The sequence below is a fragment of the Xenopus laevis genome, chromosome 2L (genome assembly GCF_017654675.1).
Source record: "Xenopus laevis strain J_2021 chromosome 2L, Xenopus_laevis_v10.1, whole genome shotgun sequence".
NCBI classification, from domain to species: domain Eukaryota; kingdom Metazoa; phylum Chordata; class Amphibia; order Anura; family Pipidae; genus Xenopus; species Xenopus laevis.
The window spans coordinates 20,577,120-20,597,672 of NC_054373.1; positions in this window are offsets into that span (position 1 = coordinate 20,577,120).

Consider the following 20,553-nt stretch of genomic DNA (forward strand, 5'->3'; position numbering starts at 1 on the left):
ACTTATAAAGGGCCTTAATTGCTTAATCAAGAACTGTTGAAGTTAACAAGGTGGGTGGAGGAAAAAGAGCAGAAGAGAGGAATACAAAAATGCACAATAAGAAAATCAAACAACATATACACAAAGAACCTCTGATGTCTCAACAGGAAACTGCACAGACCATGAAATACACAGCCCACTGCTTAAATCCTGGCAAGATATGCCACCTCTACCCTGACCTGCTTGCTTCAGCCCTGACTGGCAGTTTATCAGCTGGGATACTATACCCACTCCTGGGTTCCCATAGGCTTTCCCACCATGCTATAGTGTGCTATTACAAAAGCAAACCCTATACTAGATAAGTCACCCTTTACCTCTCGCCTCTTGGTGCTGGTTCGGCTTCTCAGGTGGTCTCTCCAAATGATCTTCTTCCCACGTTGCACCATAGACCCTTTGGCAATCCCTTCTCAGATATTTCTAAACTGCATCCCATAGAACCTTCCTTTTTCAGCTCATTAGAGGTCCCTGGTTTGTAATTACTGGGCACATCTTTGAAGGCATGGATTGTACCTGACATTGGACCTCTGGTAGGTAAGAACAGTACATAAGGTAAATCATTTGTAGCCAAAGTCTTAATTAGGATTTAGTTCTTCCAGCAAAAATCCTTGTTACTTTACTTTACTTTTTTAATTATTTTTATGGTGAACTGTTTATTGTTGAGATGATACTCTGCTGAGAGGCAGAGGATGCAATATACTCAATACATAAATTCAAGCTGTCTCTTTTCAAGATTCTCTATGACAAACTCAAAATACACTATTTTTATTTAAAGTACAGCGAAAAATCACATTTAAAAGTATAATTATATTGGGAGCAGATACAGAATGCTTTGTACACTGTTTACAAAACACAATATAGATAAAAGCAGAATATAAAAGGAAAGGTAGAAAAAAAATCATCAAGCCTTTTAGTTCTCAGCATTCTTCTCCCCTCGAGGCAATATGCGACTTGGACATTTACAGATATGAACTTATCTTTCCTATCTGAGAAAATCACACACTGTTACTTCTTTGTTACACATGAAATTCCACTGGACTGTTATTAATCTTGCGTGTGGAAAATCCACCTTTCTTTATATGGCTGCTTGGGTTAAGAACACAAGCACACAGGCTATTGAAATGTCAGGACCAATGGAGTGCTGGCCAAAAGAAAAGCCTACTATTGTGACAAAGGGAGAGATCAATGTAAAACCAGGGATTCTGCACTGCTGAAATGTCACATACAACAAGAATGAAGTTGTTTTTTTCTTGAACCTCTATCGTTTTATACTGTTTATATATTGTGTTATAACTATCCCATAGTTATGTGCGAATTGATTCGCCAAGGAACGTTTTTGTGGCAAATGTTTGGCACCAGCAACCATATTTGCAAAACTGTGGCGAAAATTAGCAGCGCCAAAAAAAAAATTTGGCATGTGTCAGATTATTTGCGAGCATAAAATTGTCGTGCGTCAAAAGTATTCAGCCGCCCACTGACTTCAATGCGTTTCCCGTATTTTTCGCTGTTTCATGAATGTTTTGGTAAATTTGTGAATTATTCGGTGAAGCCAAACAGCTCAGATTCGCCCATCACTAGTATCCAGAACTAAAATATGCCTCAAGATCTTCAAAAAAATGCACCATGGAAAACAAGGAAATAAGCAAATAAGATAGAAAGGAAAGAAAAATTTTAATTACTTTCTGCAGAGCACTATATAGACATTTTAAAAATCCAGTTGTAACTATAAGGTCTTAAGCTGGCCATAGACGCAAAGATCTGAATCAAGGATTCTTACGATTTTCGGACTGTGTGTGGAGAGTCCCGTCATTTTTTGCCCGGCGGAGATTGGTCGTTTGGTCGATCGGACAGGTTAAAAGATTTCTGTCGGCTGCGGGTAATATCTCTGCGTGTATTGTCGATTTTCGTACGATTTTCAGTGGGAGACTGTCACTAGCTTTGGTTGGACAAAGATATCGTACGATTGCTGTCAGGGGCAGAACATCGGCTGATCTGTTCTTTTGTACTTTATCTGATAAGGATGAATTACATCTTAGCTTGGACCAAGTACAAGGGACTGTTTCTATTATTACAGAGAAAAATGAAAACAATATTAAACATTTGAATTATTTGTTTAAAATTGAATCTATGGGAGATGGCCTTTCCTGTAATTTGGGGCTTTCTGGATAATGGGATTCTGGATAACAGATCCCATACCTGTATTGATGTGAAACTGAAGCTTGCACATCAAGTATGTTGTCAGTGGGTCTCATTCATTTACAATTGGGAGCAAATTGCCATATTTTTTTCACCTATGTTACCTACAGAATTCCACCATCTTTCAGAATACTGCAAATGTTGCCTCTGTCACAAGGTGTAAGCTCAATGCTGATACAAAATTTGCCTCTATATGTAAATCAGTACTTGCCTGTCATTGTTTCCATAAATTGGGACTGGAGTAGCAGTTCTATTATAACATCTCCATGTGTGCAAATACATTAGCATGGAGAGCACAGAGGGAACTGGGTACTTAACATGTTTTCAAAGAAAAGTGCAAAGTACAGATTTCCCTTGAGCCCAAAGCATAGTGCATTGCGCCTTGTGCATGAATTACAGCAGATGGAACGCCAGCATAGGTGTGTTCTAAGAAATAACATTGGATGCCAATCAATTTTGAACTTTGCCACATGAGACAGTTTGATAAATGGATCCCATTACCATTTCATATTAAATTCAGCAGTGCCAAAATTGGAAGCACTTCACAACCTTTCAAAATGCTAGTACATGTTTTACAGTTATGGAGGAGTTCTATGGACTTTTAACCATATGATATGAGTCTTCTATCAAACACCCTACCTATTTGCTTTTGATTAGGGATGCACCAAATCCAGGATTCGGTTCGGGATTCGGCCAGTATTCAGCTTTTTTCACATGGATTCGGATTCACCAAATCCTTCTGCCCGGCCGAACCAAATCCAAACCCAAGTTTGCATATGTAAATTAGGAGTGGGGAGGGAAATTGCATTACTTTTGGTCACAAAACAAGGAAGTAAAAAATGTTTTCCCCCTTCCCACCCCTAATTTGCATATTCAAATTAGTATTCGGATTCAGTTCAGTATTCTGCCGAATCTTTCGCTAAGGATTCAGGGGTTCGGCCGAATCCAAAAGAGTGGATTCGGTGCATCCCTACTTTTGATGCCGCCACATCATTGTTTACCCTTCACCCTGAATCTTTGCTAGTAAGCCTATTTGACTGCTTTCCCTCTATGTCATAAACGTTCCCATAAAGTCATAGCTTTAACATGCTATACACCCTACTACAAGAGTCAGATGTAAAATTACCTTTTTCACTTCAATTGTTGGGACAATGGTGGCCTTGCTATGTTTTTCATATTAACCTTGCACCTTAATGGCTTTATTATGGCTGTTTTTCATTTTCCCTGGACACTTCACTTCATCTGGCCTGTTTGTGGACTTCATAAGCATTTTTACCAATGAAATTTCCCAAGGTGAGATAAGATGTTTACTACACATCATGGACTACAAAGAAGCCTGTTACAGTCCAAATCTGTGTGGATTATGTGTGTACTTATCTGTAGCTACCGTAGAACAGGGCCCGCAACTCCTGTAGGCCCACCTGCGATTTGCGCACCCTTATAGCCGCCTAGAAAATAGCTTTCAGATGGGAGTGGGCTCCTAGCTACACTTTCGGATATGTTAGATATGTCACTACCAAGCAATTATTAAAGGGGTGGTTCATCTTTAAGTTGACTTTTAGTATTTCATATAATGGACAGTTCTAAGTAACTTTCAATTGGCCTTCATTGTTTATTTTGTATAGTTTTGGAAATATTTGCCTTCTTCTTCTAATCTCCAACTATCAAATCGGGGGGCCCCATCAAAAAAACAAATGCTCTGTAAGGCTACATATTTATGGAGTTATTTACTTACTTTACTAATTATTATTTATTTATTTTTTATATAGTCGAGTTTTAAAGGGAAAAAAACTAAAATTTTTAGAGAAAAAAATTTCTGTTTGATAATCCAAATTATTTGAGTTTTTTGGGCAACAACTGGAAAAAGTCTCACAATTCGAATTGATGCTCAGTTTTGTTGCATTGGTTTTTTTACAACAATTTTTTCGAGAAAAATATCGATAAATAAAGGGGATTCGGGTATGAGTGTTTGGTCCAATTTTTTCATAATAAATTGAGAAAATAACCACCTTACTGTTATTGCTACTTTTTATTGCTCATCTTTCTGTTCAGGCACTTTCCTATTCATATCCCAGTCTCTCACTCATATCAGTGCATGTTACTAAGGTCATTTGAACCCTAGCAACCAGTTTGCTGAAATTACAAACTGGAGAGCAGCTAAATAAAAAGCTAAATAGCTCAAAAAACACAAATAATAAAATATGAAAACCAATTACAAATTGTCTCAAAATATCACTCTCTATATCAAACTAAAAGTTAATTTGAAGGTGAATAACCCCTTTAACCAACATGAAAAACTTGCAAAGTTTTACTATGTCTCCAAGTAGAAAGTGAATCTTCGGGACTCCCAAAGGATAAATGGGGTAAATTTATCAAAGAGTAAAGTTCCACCACTAGAGTGAAATTCCGCAGCTCTCAATTCATTTCTATGGGATTTTGAAAGGCGTATTTATCAATGGGGAAAGTGAAAGTTCACCCTTTGATAAATACGCCTATAAAAATCCCATAGAAATGAATGGAGAGTGGCGGAATTTCACTCTAGTGGCGGAACTTCACTATTAACTTCACTCTTTGATAAATATTCCCCGAAGAGTGGGAATCCATTTGATATATATTAATGATGATGACAAAATAAAAACAAATACCCCTGTTTAATGATAGTTGGTCTCTTCTTCTTTGGCGTCTTTGAAACAATAAAAATTTTTACACCTCTACAGTATAAAATCTATGTAGTTATTATTAGCATATTATCATTATTTTTCCTTGCACTGTCCTCCTTGCACTATAATTATACTGTATAACAAAATTTATAGGGAAGTGACGTGTGCTAATAATAACTTTTCAATTGATCCTGATACCAAGAATAATACATAATAAATATATTTAGCACAAGAAAAGTATAAAAAAAAGTCTTATTTGTGCATGGATTATGTGCCGGTCATATAATTAGGCCCTTAGGATGGTTCACCGTGCAACAGACAGTAATGTAGACAATCAGCAGATCTGACACTGACCTTGGCACCAATTCATGAACAAACTTTACATAAGGATAAAATGTTCTAGGACAATCTTTTATGTATATCAGCTTCTGAAATAGGAATGATAATCATATCATGCTTTTACCTATTTTATTTTTAGGTAACTACGTTTTTTAACTCAATCTTCCCAGTCCTCATAGCAGGAGCTCACAACAATTTAGTTTTCCATCTATGCATAGTTACATAGTTAAATAGAGTTACATAGTTAAAATAGTTACATAGTTAAATCGGGTTCAAAAAAGACCAAAGTCCATCAAGTTCAACCCCTCCAAATTAAACCTAGTGCACATACCTACACACACTTAGGGGCAGATTCATTAAGGGTCGAATTTCGAAGCTAAAAATACTTCGAAATTCGACCCTCGAATTGAAATCCTTCGACTTCGAATATCGAAGTCGAAGGATTTAGCGCTAATCCTGCGATCGATCGATCGAAGGATTTTTCGTTCGTTCGAACGATTAAATCCTTCGAATCGAACGATTCGAACGATTTTAATCCAACGATCGAAGGAAAATCCTTCGATCAAAAAAAGGTTAGCAAACCTATGGGGACCTTCCCCATAGGCTAACATTGACTTCGGTAGGTTTTATCTGCCGAAGTAGGGGGTCAAAGTTTTTTTTAAAGGGAAAGTACTTCGACTATCGAATGGTCGAATAGTCGAACGATTTTTACTTCGATTCGTTCGATTTCGTTTGAATTCGAACGAATTTAACCAATTCGATGGTCGAAGTACCCAAAAAATACTTCGAAATTCGAATTTTTTTCATTCGAATCCTTCACTCGAAGTTAGTGAATCTGCCCCTTGTTCTGACCCCTCCAAACACTCACATAAACTATATATACTAATATCTATACTCATTGTAGATTTTACTATTACAAGCCTATGATATTATGTTTGTCCAAGAAAGCATCCAAGCCCCTCTTAAAAGCATTAACAGAATCAGCATCACAAAATCACCCGGCAGTGCATTCCACAACCTCACTGTCCTGACTGTGAAGAACCACCTACGTTGCTTCAAATGAAAGTTCTTTTCTTCTAGTCTGAAGGGGAGGCCTCTGGTGTAGTGATGGGCGAATTTATTCGCCAGGCGCGAATTCGCGGCGAATTTGCGCGATTCGCGGCCATCGAATAAATTCGTCAAAAAAAAATTTCCGAAAAAACGGGCGCCGGCGTCAAAAACGGGCGCCGGCATCAAAAACGAGACGCCGGCGCAGTTTCGCAAATTTTTCGCCGTTTCGCGAATTTCGCTCGAAATTCCCGAATTTTTCGGCAAAGCGAAACGGCACAAATTCGCCCATCACTACTTTGGTGTAGTGATCCTCTTTATGCAGTATGTTTTTCTATCTCTTAGCAAATACATGATTAACTTACAGTATTCATAGTAATGTAGTGTAACTCTAAGGGGCCGATTCATCAAGGGTCGAATATCGAGGGTTAATTAACCCTCGATATTCAACTAGGAATTGCAATCCTTCGACTTCGAATATCGAAGTCGAAGGATTTAGCGAAAATGCTACGATCGTACGATCGAAGGATTATTCCTTCAATCGAACGATTAAATCCTTAGAATCGAACGATTCGAAGGATTTTAATCCAACAATCGAAGGAATATCCTTCGATCAAAAAAATTTAGGCAAGCCTATGGGGACCTTCCCCATAGGCTAACATTGACTTCGGTAGCTTTTAGCTGGCGAACTAGGGGGTCGAAGTTTTTTTTTAAAGAGACAGTACTTCGACTATCAAATGGTCGAATAGTCGAACGATTTTTAGTTCGAATCCTTCGATTCGAAGTCGTAGTCGTAGTCGAAGGTCGAAGTAGCCCATTCGATGGTCGAAGTAGCCCAAAAAACACTTCGAAATTCGAAGTTTTTTTACTTCGAATCCTTCACTCGAGCTTGATGAATTGGCCCCTAGGTGTAAATGCATCCCTGTATTCTGTTGCCTTTTAGACGGAGGACATATAGTTTTAAACTTATAACCTCAACCTTAACCGAGTTGTGTGCAGAGCAATTCCGAGCAAGTCTCAGTAGAGCAGGCACCATATGCAATTCTTGTACTCAGGATGGACCCTTGTTGTATTTGTCGAGGAAAGGTAGCATACTTGAACTATAAATCAGTTGGGTGCCAGTGGTTCTCAAATATTAAGTAACTATTTATCATATATATAACAGTCTTGTTGGAGGGTGACTACAGATGATAAAGTACTTCTGATCAGCAACTAATTCATCATTGAGCACCGATGCTTGTTCAGTTCAGATATTAATGAATATCTACCTAATAATACTCGCTCAGTACTCCAATCCTTGGATACCTACAAATAAAACTTCTGTGGGATGTCCAGGGAAGCCGGACACTTTTGGCCAAATACAGAACTGTCAGGGAACACTTAAACATGGTAAAGAAACAGCAGGACTTCAGGGGACCTTAGCCATCTTACATCCCTACTTTAACGTAGGTAACTCATTTTAGAAGTACTACACAATAGTGATGGGCGAATTTGTCCCGGTTCAGTTCACCACGAATTTCCCACGAAATTCGCGAAACTGGAGAAAAATTCACGAAACGTCGATTGACGCAAGCAAATTTTTCTTCAGTTTCTCGAATTTTGTGGGAAATTCACGAAATTCATCAAAATGGGTGCCGGCGTCAAATTAAAGTTAATGGGCATTCGTTTATTGTCGCCGGTGTCTAAATGGGTGCCGGCATCGACAAAAACTTCACCCATCACTACTACACAACTTTGGATGAAATTTACTTGCTGGCACTAGAAAAACCAAATTAATTCCAAGGTTCTTTGAACAGTTCAAGTAATGATACACAAGGAAATAGCCAACAATCCAAAAGCATGGACATAGTCAAATGCAATGTCAAGGGTCAGGGTAACCTTCAGATGCTAGTAGATTTTGTTTTTTTTTTAACTTATATACTTTACTTCTAAATAAGAGTTTGCAGTTTTGTTTTGCATTTCTTTACTTTGTACCAAAAAATGTAAAGCTAAAAACATGTAAAACATTTGTATTAATTATAAATCACCCGACCCCAAAAATGCATTTTAATAAAATTATATGCCCTGATGTTTGCAGTTTTTTTTAAGTAAAATTTGATATCTGGCACTTCTTAAAAGCAGTTAATGTAATAATTTTCTAAGAAATGTAACAGCTCAAGATTGACAACACAGGTAATTAGGTTGGAAATATCCATTAGAATTTGGCAACACTTTTTAGCCTCACACGCGTACCACAATATTTTTCTGGAGTGAAGTAGCCACTGCGACATCTGAACTTGACATCTACTTAATACACTGGATCCCGAGGGTATGTATGAATTATAATGAGGTCAATGCAATAAACCAAACTCATATACAGGAGCGAGGCAAGAGATTAACTTGAACAGAATGAAGGTCAGGGAGAGACTAGCTACTAAAGGCATTTCTGAAACATTCTTTTGAGTTTTCGGCCAAGCACTGAATTCCCTTAGCAAGCTGTATACTTGGCATACAGTAGCATGCTCCATCTGGTAATACATATGTACAAATAATTATGGGACATCATAGCCAGATAAGTATTGTGTATCTCTTTTACTTCACTTGACATTGCATCTAAGGATGTTTTTAATGTAAATATTAAGAAGTAAATGGGTAATAATTTTGCTTGAATGTGCATCGTCGACTGATAGACAGACCCTTTCTTAACTCGCAAACCATTCCAAAACATACACAGACAATGAGGACAACCAGGTTGGGTAACAGGCTACAGCTTTATTGACAAATTTGTTACTAAATGATACATTTTACCAAATAGAAATGTTACAATAAAAATAGTCTAATATACATGAATATATATATACACAAGCTATTTGGAATACTTGCCCTTCGGAAAACACCACCTACCTACTTGCCATGCCAGCCACTTGTTGCGAGAGAGGTCATAATCACCTTGGAAAACGTGTTCGTAAAACTGGGGCATGAGCCCCCCACCCTTTCCCCTGCAGCTGTGGTAAAGAACCTGACCCTCGGTGAACTCCATTCCCTCCCCCTGTAACTTAACCTGAAAAACAGGGCAGGTGGGTGGGATGTTGCTTGTCTTCTGCTCACCCACAAAAAGCAGGTACTTCCTTTCATGTTTTTCATTACATCTCACTATCCCCATTTCCTGATCTATCCCTTCTTCTCTAGCTGCCTTAACCTTAACCCTTGTCCCCACCTTTCTTTCTCTGCCTACCCTTCCTCACACAGTCAGGGCCCTTCCTTTGAAATAAGTTTGAGCAACATTATCTGCCTAGCTATACGGAAAACTGTTTCAGCTTGCAATTTCAGTCTCAAATACCCTATATGTGAGACTGGATGGTCACTGTCTTCACCTAAAATAGCATTTCTGTAGAGTTATAATGTCCTAATTAGAAACCATTAAGTTGTGGGGCATTACCAAACAACATTTGGGGTGTAGCAAGCTAAACAGGACTACAAAGACCATGTGCTATATAATATAATTTTATGTTTTATTTACGATTTTAACATTAAACCATTTGTTGTCTCAGTTTCCTAGGTACCTATACTTACATGTGAGTGGTGGACAGACAGAATTGCAAAAACAACTACTTTTTCATCACGTACAGTATATTATCTATAGACCAGCCATTTATGTTTAGACCTTATATATATATGTTATATTCAAGTTTCTATCAACCCAACTAACGAGGTTGAGGAAAACCTGGCACTAAAAGGGGGGCCAGTAAACTGATGCATTAAAGGAATAGTTCAGCGTGAATATAAAAACTGTGTTAACAAAAATGTTTCTAATATAGTTAGTTAGCCAAAAATGTAATGTATAAAGACTGGAGTGATTGGATGTGTAACATAATAGCCAGAACACTACTTCCTGCTTTTCAGCTCTATAACTCTGAGTTAGTCAGCGACTTGAAGGGGGGCCACATGGTACATTTCTGTTCAGTGAGTTTTCAATTGATCTTCAGCATTCAGCTCAGATTCAAAAGCAACAGTTATGACCCATGTGGCCCCCCCTCAAGTCTCTGATTGGTTACTGCCTGGTAACCAGGGTAACCAGTCAGTGTAAACCAAGAGAGCTGAAAAGAAGGAAGTTGGGCTATGTTCTGTGATGTTAGACATCCAGTCACTCCAGTCTTTAAACATTACATATTTGGCTAACTAACTATATTAGAAACATTTTTTATTTTGCACAGCCTATCTATTGACCCAGTTTTTATTTTTACACTGAACAATTCCTTTATGACCAATGAGTGGTGTGAATTCTTAGGAATGCTGAGGAACTTTTATGAAATCAGAAGCAGCATTTATATTTTACTATAGAAATGTACTCTTTTTCCCTTATGTTTTGACCATGGATTGCCCATTCTGGACACATGATCTGCATATAAATAAATAAACAGTAGACCGATCAGTGTCTTCAAACCAGTAGGGCATTTGTGTGCCAAAGTTTCATAATATTTTATTATTCTTTCACTGTGAAAACAAAAATTGTTGTATTTTTTCTCTACTAATAGCTAATACCAATGTCACATAATACCCATATGTATTTTAACATAACCCCATTGATTTTTTTTGCTGCTTATCTAGACATTTAAAATCAATTGCATGATTATAAAAAGCAATTATTACATTTATGGGATAATGTTTGAGGAATTCCAGTGAGTGTGAGTTGTGTGAGGGGTGAAATTCTTAGGTTTAGCAGCAAATATAAAAGTCTATGTCATACATAATTTGTCTCTACTCATTCAGCCTTATGTTAGAAGCTGTGTTTCAGCTTTTTATTTGTAATCATTCTATCATGCTAAAGGCCTTTGAAAGGGACTGTATCATTAAAACACAGACTTTCAATTATGCCTAAAAAATAAGTACCGTTATCTAGAAACCCATTTACCAGAAAGCTCTGAATTACAGTACAGCCATCTCCCATAGACCTCATTTTAATTAAATAGTTAATATTTTTGAAAATTATTTCCTTTTTCTCGGTAATAATAAAACAGTACTTTGTACTTGATCCTAAACTAGATATAATTAACTCTTTATTGGAGGCAAAATAATCCTGTTAAGTTTAATTAATATTTAAATGTTTTTTTTATTAGAGGCATGGAGATCCAAATTAGATATCTTATCTTGTAATTTGAGTATAGAAAATGCAGAAGGGAAATCTTACTAATTAATTTAATTTACTTAAATATTTTATTGGTATTGTTGTATGTTTACAGGGCAAAAAAATAAAATCCCATTTTTACTTTCTTTAATGAAAAAGAAACCTATGTCCAATATACTTTAATTAAAAAATGTGTACCGTTTTTATAAGAAACCTGACTGTATGCATTGAAATTCTCCCTTCATTTACTGCTGTGGATAGGAATTGTCAGACAGTCCCTAACTGCTGAGCAGGGAAACAATCATACTTATGAACAGCAGGGGGAGCCCCTACCTAACTTCCCAGCCATGCAGAACTCAAGCATCTTTGTTTATGATGATCCCTAAGCAGCCCAGACCACACTGAGCATGTGCACAGTCTTAGTCTTGCAAAGATGTTTAACAAAGTTACAAGATGGTGACCCCTTGTAGCCAACTTTGAAAGCATAAATAATTTGTTTGATTAGGCCTATGGTGCAGTAAATTCATGTTTATAGTTAGTATACAAAATACAGCATTTCTAGCCTTATTCTATTTTAGACTTTACATGGCCTTTAATACGTCAAAATATATTCAACGTGTTTCTGTTCCCCTTGTGGAATGCACAGTGTGGCACTGAACTGATAAACTGTAGGCAACAATTCAGATGTAAATCAGATTGTCAATTTATTCATCTATTTTGAGGATCTCCATCTGGCGAAATAAAAAAGGAATACTGAATATACAGATGATATTGTTCATTCTTTTGCAAACCAACCATGAAGTAAACAACAGCTTTAGGCAAAAGATTAAATGTTATAAAGTAAAATACATTGCCCTGTGTTGTATTATTTTCTTTAATGATGACTGTGCTGCTTTCTTTGGTGTGGTAACCTCAAACATGTGATTTCTAAGGAAAAAAAAGAAATTTGAAATTGTTCTAAATAATCAAAATTTGAGAAGATCTATCTAATACATGTGACTGTTGCCCTGACTTAAAAAGCTATATTGACTTTATTTAGATTGTCCATAATTTTCTTATCTTACCTTGGTCCCTCCAACCTATTGTATCATTTGAATTCCTTTCATTTTCCACCAATCTGTGTTGCCGGTGTAACCTATAATCTAGTCTTTCCTCTCCCAAAAAATTTTTTATTCTTCTAAATAATATCCTGAAAGCCTTGAAGATCATCCCCGTTAAATGAAGCTAAAATTTACCATATCCTACAGTGGAATAGGTGCCTCTGAATAAGCCTAAAAGCCAACTCATTCCTCAGTGCTCCTTGTAGAATGTAGGTTTTTATACCACCACACAACCTGCATCATAAACCATACCATTATTTTCTCAGTTGAAAATATCAACCAGAAAGCCTGGGGCTGACACAGGCGTTGATATTTTTTTTTCTCTTGACATCACTATTGTCGTGGTACTTTATTTTGTTTTGTTTTGTTGCTTGTTGATGTCTAGAAACATACTGTATATTTATATATAAAGTGCAAAACAGAGTATTCACAAAACTGCTGAATAATTTGCAAAAGGCAAAAAAAAACTGCGAAATGCATTTATGTCTGCGGGCGACTTTTTTGTAACAGCTACTTTTTTGTAGCAAAATATATTAGAGTCTATGGGTGACTTTTTTGTTGTGGTAATTTTTTCGTTTTGTTTACTTTTTTGTAGCAAAATATATGAGTCTTTGGGAGACTTTTTTTCTTACTCCAATTGCATTAAAGTCAATGGACATTTTTTTCTCACTCCTGGGGGCCCATTCACTTAGCTCGAGTGAAGGAATAGAGGAAAAATACTTAGAATTTCGAAGTGTTTTTTGGCTACTTCGACCATCGAATGGGCTACTTCGACTACGTCCTTCGACTCTAAATCGAACAATTCGAACTAAAAATCATTCGACTATTCGACCATTCGATAGTCAAAGTACTGTCTCTTTAAAAAAAACTTCGACCCCCTAGTTCGCCACCTAAAACCTACCGAGGCCAATGTTAGCCTATGGGGAAGGTCCCCATAGGCTTCCTATCAATTTTTTGATCGTAGGATAATCCTTCGATCGATGGATTAAAATTCGATCATTCGATCGAACGAATTGCGCTAAATCCTTCGACTTCGATATTCGTAGTCAAAGGATTTTAATTCGGCAGTCGATTATCGAGGGTTAATTAACCCTCGATATTCGACCCTAGGTAAATTTGCCCCCAAATGTATTGAAGCAAATAGGTGGGGTTTTTTTTGCATTTTTTCTTTTTGCTAATTTTTTTGTGCCAACTTTTTGTCCTAGTTTCACAAAAAAATCCATCTGGGGGTATACCTATAAAAGCCCTTTCTTACACAACTGGTAAACTGAAAGCTTTAAACTATTAACTGTTTGAATATAAAAAAAACAGCGATTAGCATGTCCTGTAAAAGTGATGAGTTAAATATTGCTTTCTAATTGTTTACTACGTCATTTAATTGTAAATGGGTCTAATTCCAAGATAGTTTGTCCAATCTTTTTCCACTTTATTTCTGGTAATTGAGAAATCACTCCCAACTAAATGCTATAAAAGAACTATAGTGTATCTGAATTAATTGGTATTCTAACTTCTAATTACTGACTCTGTCAAATAGCTCTATTCTTATTATTTTGCTTTATTAGTGCTGTCACTCCCTTCAAATCCTAACAGAATATTTAAATAAACCTGTCTCTATCAATTTATTTGATTTATACAGTTACACAAGTGCTAATTATAATAGCAGAGACATAAACCAAATATGGTGCTAGATATAGTCCTAAACATTGTGTTCACTAGTGAATTTTTCTGAATTCAGATGTTTAGTCATTTCCTACATAGAAACCAAACAGTCAGTTTCCTTGTCCTATACACTGGTAATCAGACATTCTTTATGAAATCGTTTGAATATTCGACCATTCGATAATCGAAGTACTGTCTCTTTAAAAAAGACTTTGACTTCAATAGTTCGCCAAATTAAACCTGCCGACGTGCTATGTTAGCCTATGGGGACCTTCTAGACCATTTTTCTAAGTATTCCCACATCGAAGTAAAATCGTTCGATCAACGCTTAAATTGTTCTTTGATCGAACGATTTTACTTAGATCGTTCGATATTCGAAGAAAAGTATTTTAATTTGAGGGTCGAATTAAGTGTAAGTTTGTTAAACTTAAGAGTAACTTTAGGAGTCACCAAAAGGAGTGTTTTGAGGTCCAAGAAGACTCCTGGCGGTCGTTTATTAAAGGTTGAATTTTTATGCTAATAAAGGTTTTTGAAACCACAATTAAACTCCATAGGGGAATGTTATAAAAAATCAAAAGTGATTTTTAAAATGGCATTTTTGCAAATGTTTGGCACTGCTCGCAATGTTAAATCGATCACTGGTGAATATTATATCAATGAGCAAAGGTTAGCATTAACACTTGCTCTAGAGTTTTGTTAAATATATAGTCGCAAAATACGTTTTGCGATTGCAAAATTTAATTACATAAACTGTGAGTGTTCACAAAAGCCATTTGGTCACAAACTTTGCGAGGAAGTCATTGAGGTCTGCAATAAGTCAATAAGGACGGAAACAAGGTCGATAACACTAATAATGGTTTTTGTGAAAAAAATTTTTCGCTATCATTTGTCTCTAAAACCACCAATGACATGAAAGTTATGATTATAAATAGCATGAACGAGAGATCTGAAAAAGAAATTCTAAAAACCTTGAAATTTTGTCAACATACAATTGTTTGTTTGGATCTCCAAAAACCTATAAACTCATGAACAAAAGAGAGAGATCTTTGCAAGGGAATTGCAACTTTCATTGACTTCTGCATGACCTTGAAAGCTTTTACTTGGCATACTTTTGCATTAGTGGACTTTATGGATTTTACACTTGATGAATGAAAAAAAAATACAGAATTAAGGAACTATGAAAAAAAATATGATTGTGCTAAAAGCCCAAATTGGAAAAACAAAAGTTCTCAGAACGTTCTGAATTCGGCCCCCCAGTGACAGATTTTTTTGTGTTGATAAAGACACATTGCTACCACAGTATAAATCCTTCTCTACCTTCATCATAACACCATTTATGGCTTACATTAATCCTTACATAGTTCTAAAAAGACACATACATATACAGATCTATCAATGTCAGAAACACGTTGAATATATTTTGACGTATTAAACATACAATGCCAATAAAATATTTAAGTAAATTAAATGAATTAGTAAGATTTCCTTTCTGCATTTTCTATACTCAAATTATAAGATAAGATAGATATGATATCTAATTTGGATCTTCATGCCTTAAATCTAATAAAAAATTATTTAAATATTAATTAAACTTCACAGGACTATTTTGCCTCCAATAAAGAGTTAATTATATCTAGTTTAGGATCAAGTACAAAGTACTGTTTCATTATTACTTATTATTATTAATTCCTTTTATCAGTATAGTTGCCTGTCTCTGCATTCTCTCCACCTCACTACTATTATTCTTAACAACTGGAGCAAAAACTGAACTGCTCACTTAAGACCTTGCCAGGGACATATAAAGAGGCTCAATTATGTTTTTATGCCACAAATGAATGCCCTTTTTAAGAGAATGTTTCCTGTTAAGAGTGACGTGTCACAACAGAATAATTTCATGTTTAGTATAAAGAAAATTAATTGTCTCATACATTGTGAATTTCTTTGTGTGAAAAATAATGAATATACCTGCTGTGATGTAATAAAAAGTATCACATTTGCCCACATCTAGTAACCTATAGCAACCAATTAAATGTTCTAAAAACCTGATCAGTAAATGCTCCTTGCTGATTTTTTGCTCCTTGTTGATTCACTAAACAAGTAGCAAACTTAAGACTATTTATTGCTTTATCCCCCTTTTAATATCATCTTTAGGCTTCCCTGTTCCCTTTAACTTATAAGCTGAATTTGATTAAAATACATGGTGATGCCCAGACTGAAATACCTAATCAAACAAATTAGTTCTGACACAGACATCTAAGTGTAGTGGTTTCCTTCTTGACAGTTTCACTTTAGTTTAGGATGGAATAATATGAAATGTAATCAAAAGAAACTGCATCTGAGTGTTCTACAAGTGGTAGTAATTTTCAAATCACAATTAAAAATAAAATAAGAAAATCTATTGGAATCCATTTGATTGCATTTACTATCAATGGTAACAAGCGATATATGCTTATAGCTATGCACCTATGTAATTAAAGGGGCGGTTCAACTTTTAATGGCAGATTTATCAATATGCTTCAAAATTTGACCATCGAATGGCTATACTTCGGGGCACATTTACTAAGCTCGAGTGAAGGATTCTAATGAAAACAACTTCGAATTTCTAAGTATTTTTTTGGGTACTTCGACCATCGAATAGGCTACTATGGCCCTCGACTTCGATTCGAACGACTATTTGACCATTCTATAGTCAAAGTACTGTCTCTTTAAAAAATACTTCGACTACATACTTCGGTAGTTTAAACCTACCGAGGTTCAGTTTAACCTATGGGGACCTTCCCCAGCACTTTTCTAAGGTTTTTTTGATCGAATAAAAATTGTTCGATAGATCTATTAAAATCCGACCTATTTTTATTTGATCAATCGATCGAAATATTTGCACTAAATCCTTTGAATTAGATATTTGAATTCGAAGGATTTTACTTTGAGGGTTTATTAACCCTCGAAATTCGACCCGAAATTAAGATTTCAGCGATCGAACGAACTATTTTACTTTGACTACAAAAATGCATTAGAAGGTCCCCATAGGCTAACATAGCACTTCGGCAGGTTTAATTTGGCGAACTATTGAAATCAACATTTTTTTTAAAGAGACAGTACTTCGATTATCGAATATTCGAATATTCAAACTATTTTACTTCGAACCGAATTCTAGTAAGTAAATTCGAAGTCGTAGTATCCTATTCGATGGACGAAGTATCCAAAAAATTACTTCAAAACTTCGAACCTTGATAAATCTGCCCCTTAGTATGTTATAGAATGACTAGTTTATATAGTTTTTGAATAATTTGCCTTCTTCTTCTGACTCTTTCCAGCTTTCAAATAGAGGTAACTGGGTACACATTTATGTTTATAGCTACTTTTCATTTCTCATCTTTCTATTGAGGCCTCTCCTATTTATATTCCAGTCTCTTCTTCAAATCGATGCATGGTTGCTAGGTTATTTGAACCATGAAACTGGAGAGCTGCTGAATAAAAAGCTAAATAACTCAAAAATCACAAATAATAAAAAATGAAAACCAATTGCAAATTGTCTCAGGATATCATATTAATGGGCCCATTTATGAAAACTCGATTTTTTTTCTGGTCAAGGTTTTTAGGGGAAATATATTTTATATTATTTATTTATATTAGTTATAGACTGGAGAAAGAAATCTAGAGGGTTGTTGTTAGGAAACAACCATAGACTCTTTTCTAATACAGAAAAAACATGCAAACAAAGTAGAAGGAGAAATATGATTATGGCAGCTTGGGGGTTAATTACTAGCACGGCTAGTATTGTGTGTGTTTGAATTGCATAACAAAAAATACTGTTCTTAGCCAGATGTTTATTATCAGTACTTTGCAGATTTAATTACATCAGGTGCTGTCATGCCTCACTATGATAAAAAAGAATAAATACAGTACCTGCAAGACCCATTCTGCAACCAAGGATGGTTATTGTTGTATCAACTGACGAGTTACTTTAGGAAATAATTGCGCAAGAACATTTTATTTGATTTTATCTTACACATTAAACTGCTAAATACTCCATTACAAGAGACATCCTTCATACATTATGCTGCATCTAATCTGCTTCACTGCTGCAAGCCTGGTAGAATGTGCCGTACTATCCTGCCACTTGTAAAATTCATTACAAGCAATGATATCAAAGTTAAGAGAATTTATTTCAACTGGATTTTTTTTTTCTAATGAACACAAGAAATTTACCATCTGTTTGGTAATTTCAGAACAGCACAGTTACATGCAAAATGGATATACTGTATAATAAAAGATACATGCCCATTGTAATTAGGCTCAAAATGTCGAGCCGGTTAAGCATTAGAGAAGGGAGTAAAAAGGATCAGCTATTCAGCTCGCCTTTCTAACTCCTAACATTTGGTTTTACCTTGAGACTTGAAAGATGCCCGTTAATAATCTAAACTAAGAGACGCAGGTATGGCCATTCTAAACATCTTATTTTTTTTCTTTTTAAAGCAACAACAATGTTTTGCCTATATTTAACATCACTGCACTGACTGCTTGCAACACCTAACTACCAACACCTTTTACATTTAAATTAAAATGATTTCTTATTGTTCCTTAATCATTTCAAATAAACACTGTAACTTTTATAACAATGCATATTCCTGAAAAGTTAATATATTGGATTTCTAATAATGCTTACTTATTTATAATGTATGTTATATTTTGGGTTATTCCTGTTTACTGTCTTTTATGCCTTAATTAAATTTTTTTTTGTAATCGGTATTTTGAGTTTTTTGATGGATTTTATAAATAAAAAAATATATAATATAATATAAATATTATGTATAAAAATATTAGAAGGAACACGTTACACTAAGGGCCAATTTACTAATATTTGAATTTTGTTTTTTTTGCATAAATCATATTTTTTTTTCTAAAAATTAAAAAAAAATTAGTTAGCTGAAATACTAAAAAATGTAGATTTATTAAGTTTAAAAACCACAGAAAATTCAATTACAAATCTTTGGCAAGGAATAGCAGTCGAGGTTCCATAGAAGTCAATGGGATTTGTGCTGATTCTATTGGACTGTTCTTTAGCTTTTTTTTTTTTAGAGGTTTTCAGATTTTTTCTTACTAGTAATTGTCAAAAAAACTAACATTTTTAGAGGTTTTAGAGATATTTGTATTTTTTTTCTTCACTTATTTCCGTTCATACTTTTATAGTCGGGTCTTTTAATAACTTTCATGGCATTCATGAACTTAGAATTTAATCGTGGTTTCAAAAAAATGCTTTTAGAGCCATTGAAATTCAACCTTAAATTTAGAAAAGTATAAAATATATATTAATACATATATATATATATATATATATATATATATATATATATATATATATATATATATATATAAAACTGTATTTGATATTATTCATATTATTAACTTTTTTATTTTTGTTCTAGTTTTCACTTCAGTGTACTATACCAATAGAAGTGTATATATTTTTTATCTTTACTCATTATTGGAAAGTGATAAAATAATTGGCAGTCCAAAATTCTTACTCGCAATATAACTGCAGAACTGGTGATCGGATCCATCCCGTGTTCCACTGACTGCGGTGCGCAGAGTTGAAATTTACCGTTTCACTGAACTAATGGGATTGCTTTAAATTACTCATTATTTTCCAGTTGCTAGAACTTCTATGTATTAATGAGCAGATGTAAAGGAACATTTGAGCACAAGAGACAAATACCTAAAAGGGCGGCTTAGATAGATTGAGACTCATAGATAGTGTATCAATGACTGACTAAATATATATATCAGATAACTGCATAATTCGCTGGTATAGTGGCAGTAAACAACACTAACACCAAGTTCAGTGCTTATAGTAAATTACAACAAACAAATCAGATTTAATAAATAACACATAAATGATGGAAAGTTCATTTAACTAACAGAATTCATTATTGCAAGATAATATCACCACCGGCTGGCTGGCCTATTAATAATAGAAATATTAACTCTATAACTGGATGAGTATATTATTTTTGTGGCAAGAATGGAATCTATTGTAAGCAGATATATTATAAAGAATGCTCTATAGTGAATTGCTCTAATAAATAATTCTTCATTCTCATTATTGCTCTGAAATAAGACAAAAGCTGTGTAAGCAAACCCAACACAAAGCCATGCTGCTGGCATAACAACTGTGATGGGTGTTTTTAATTTTTACTATTATAATTATTATGAGCATGAGGTTGCAAATGACAGAAGTAGACATTATTCAGAAAAACTAAGGTCCCAAGAATGCTGGATAGCATTTCCCATATCTGCAATAGGTTATTTTAACAAAGAAATTAAATGGCAGAAAATGAATTATGCCATAAAGTATATGAGCTTCCTAAATAGTTTCTCAAGGGGCTCTACTGTAATTTGTTTATACTGTATG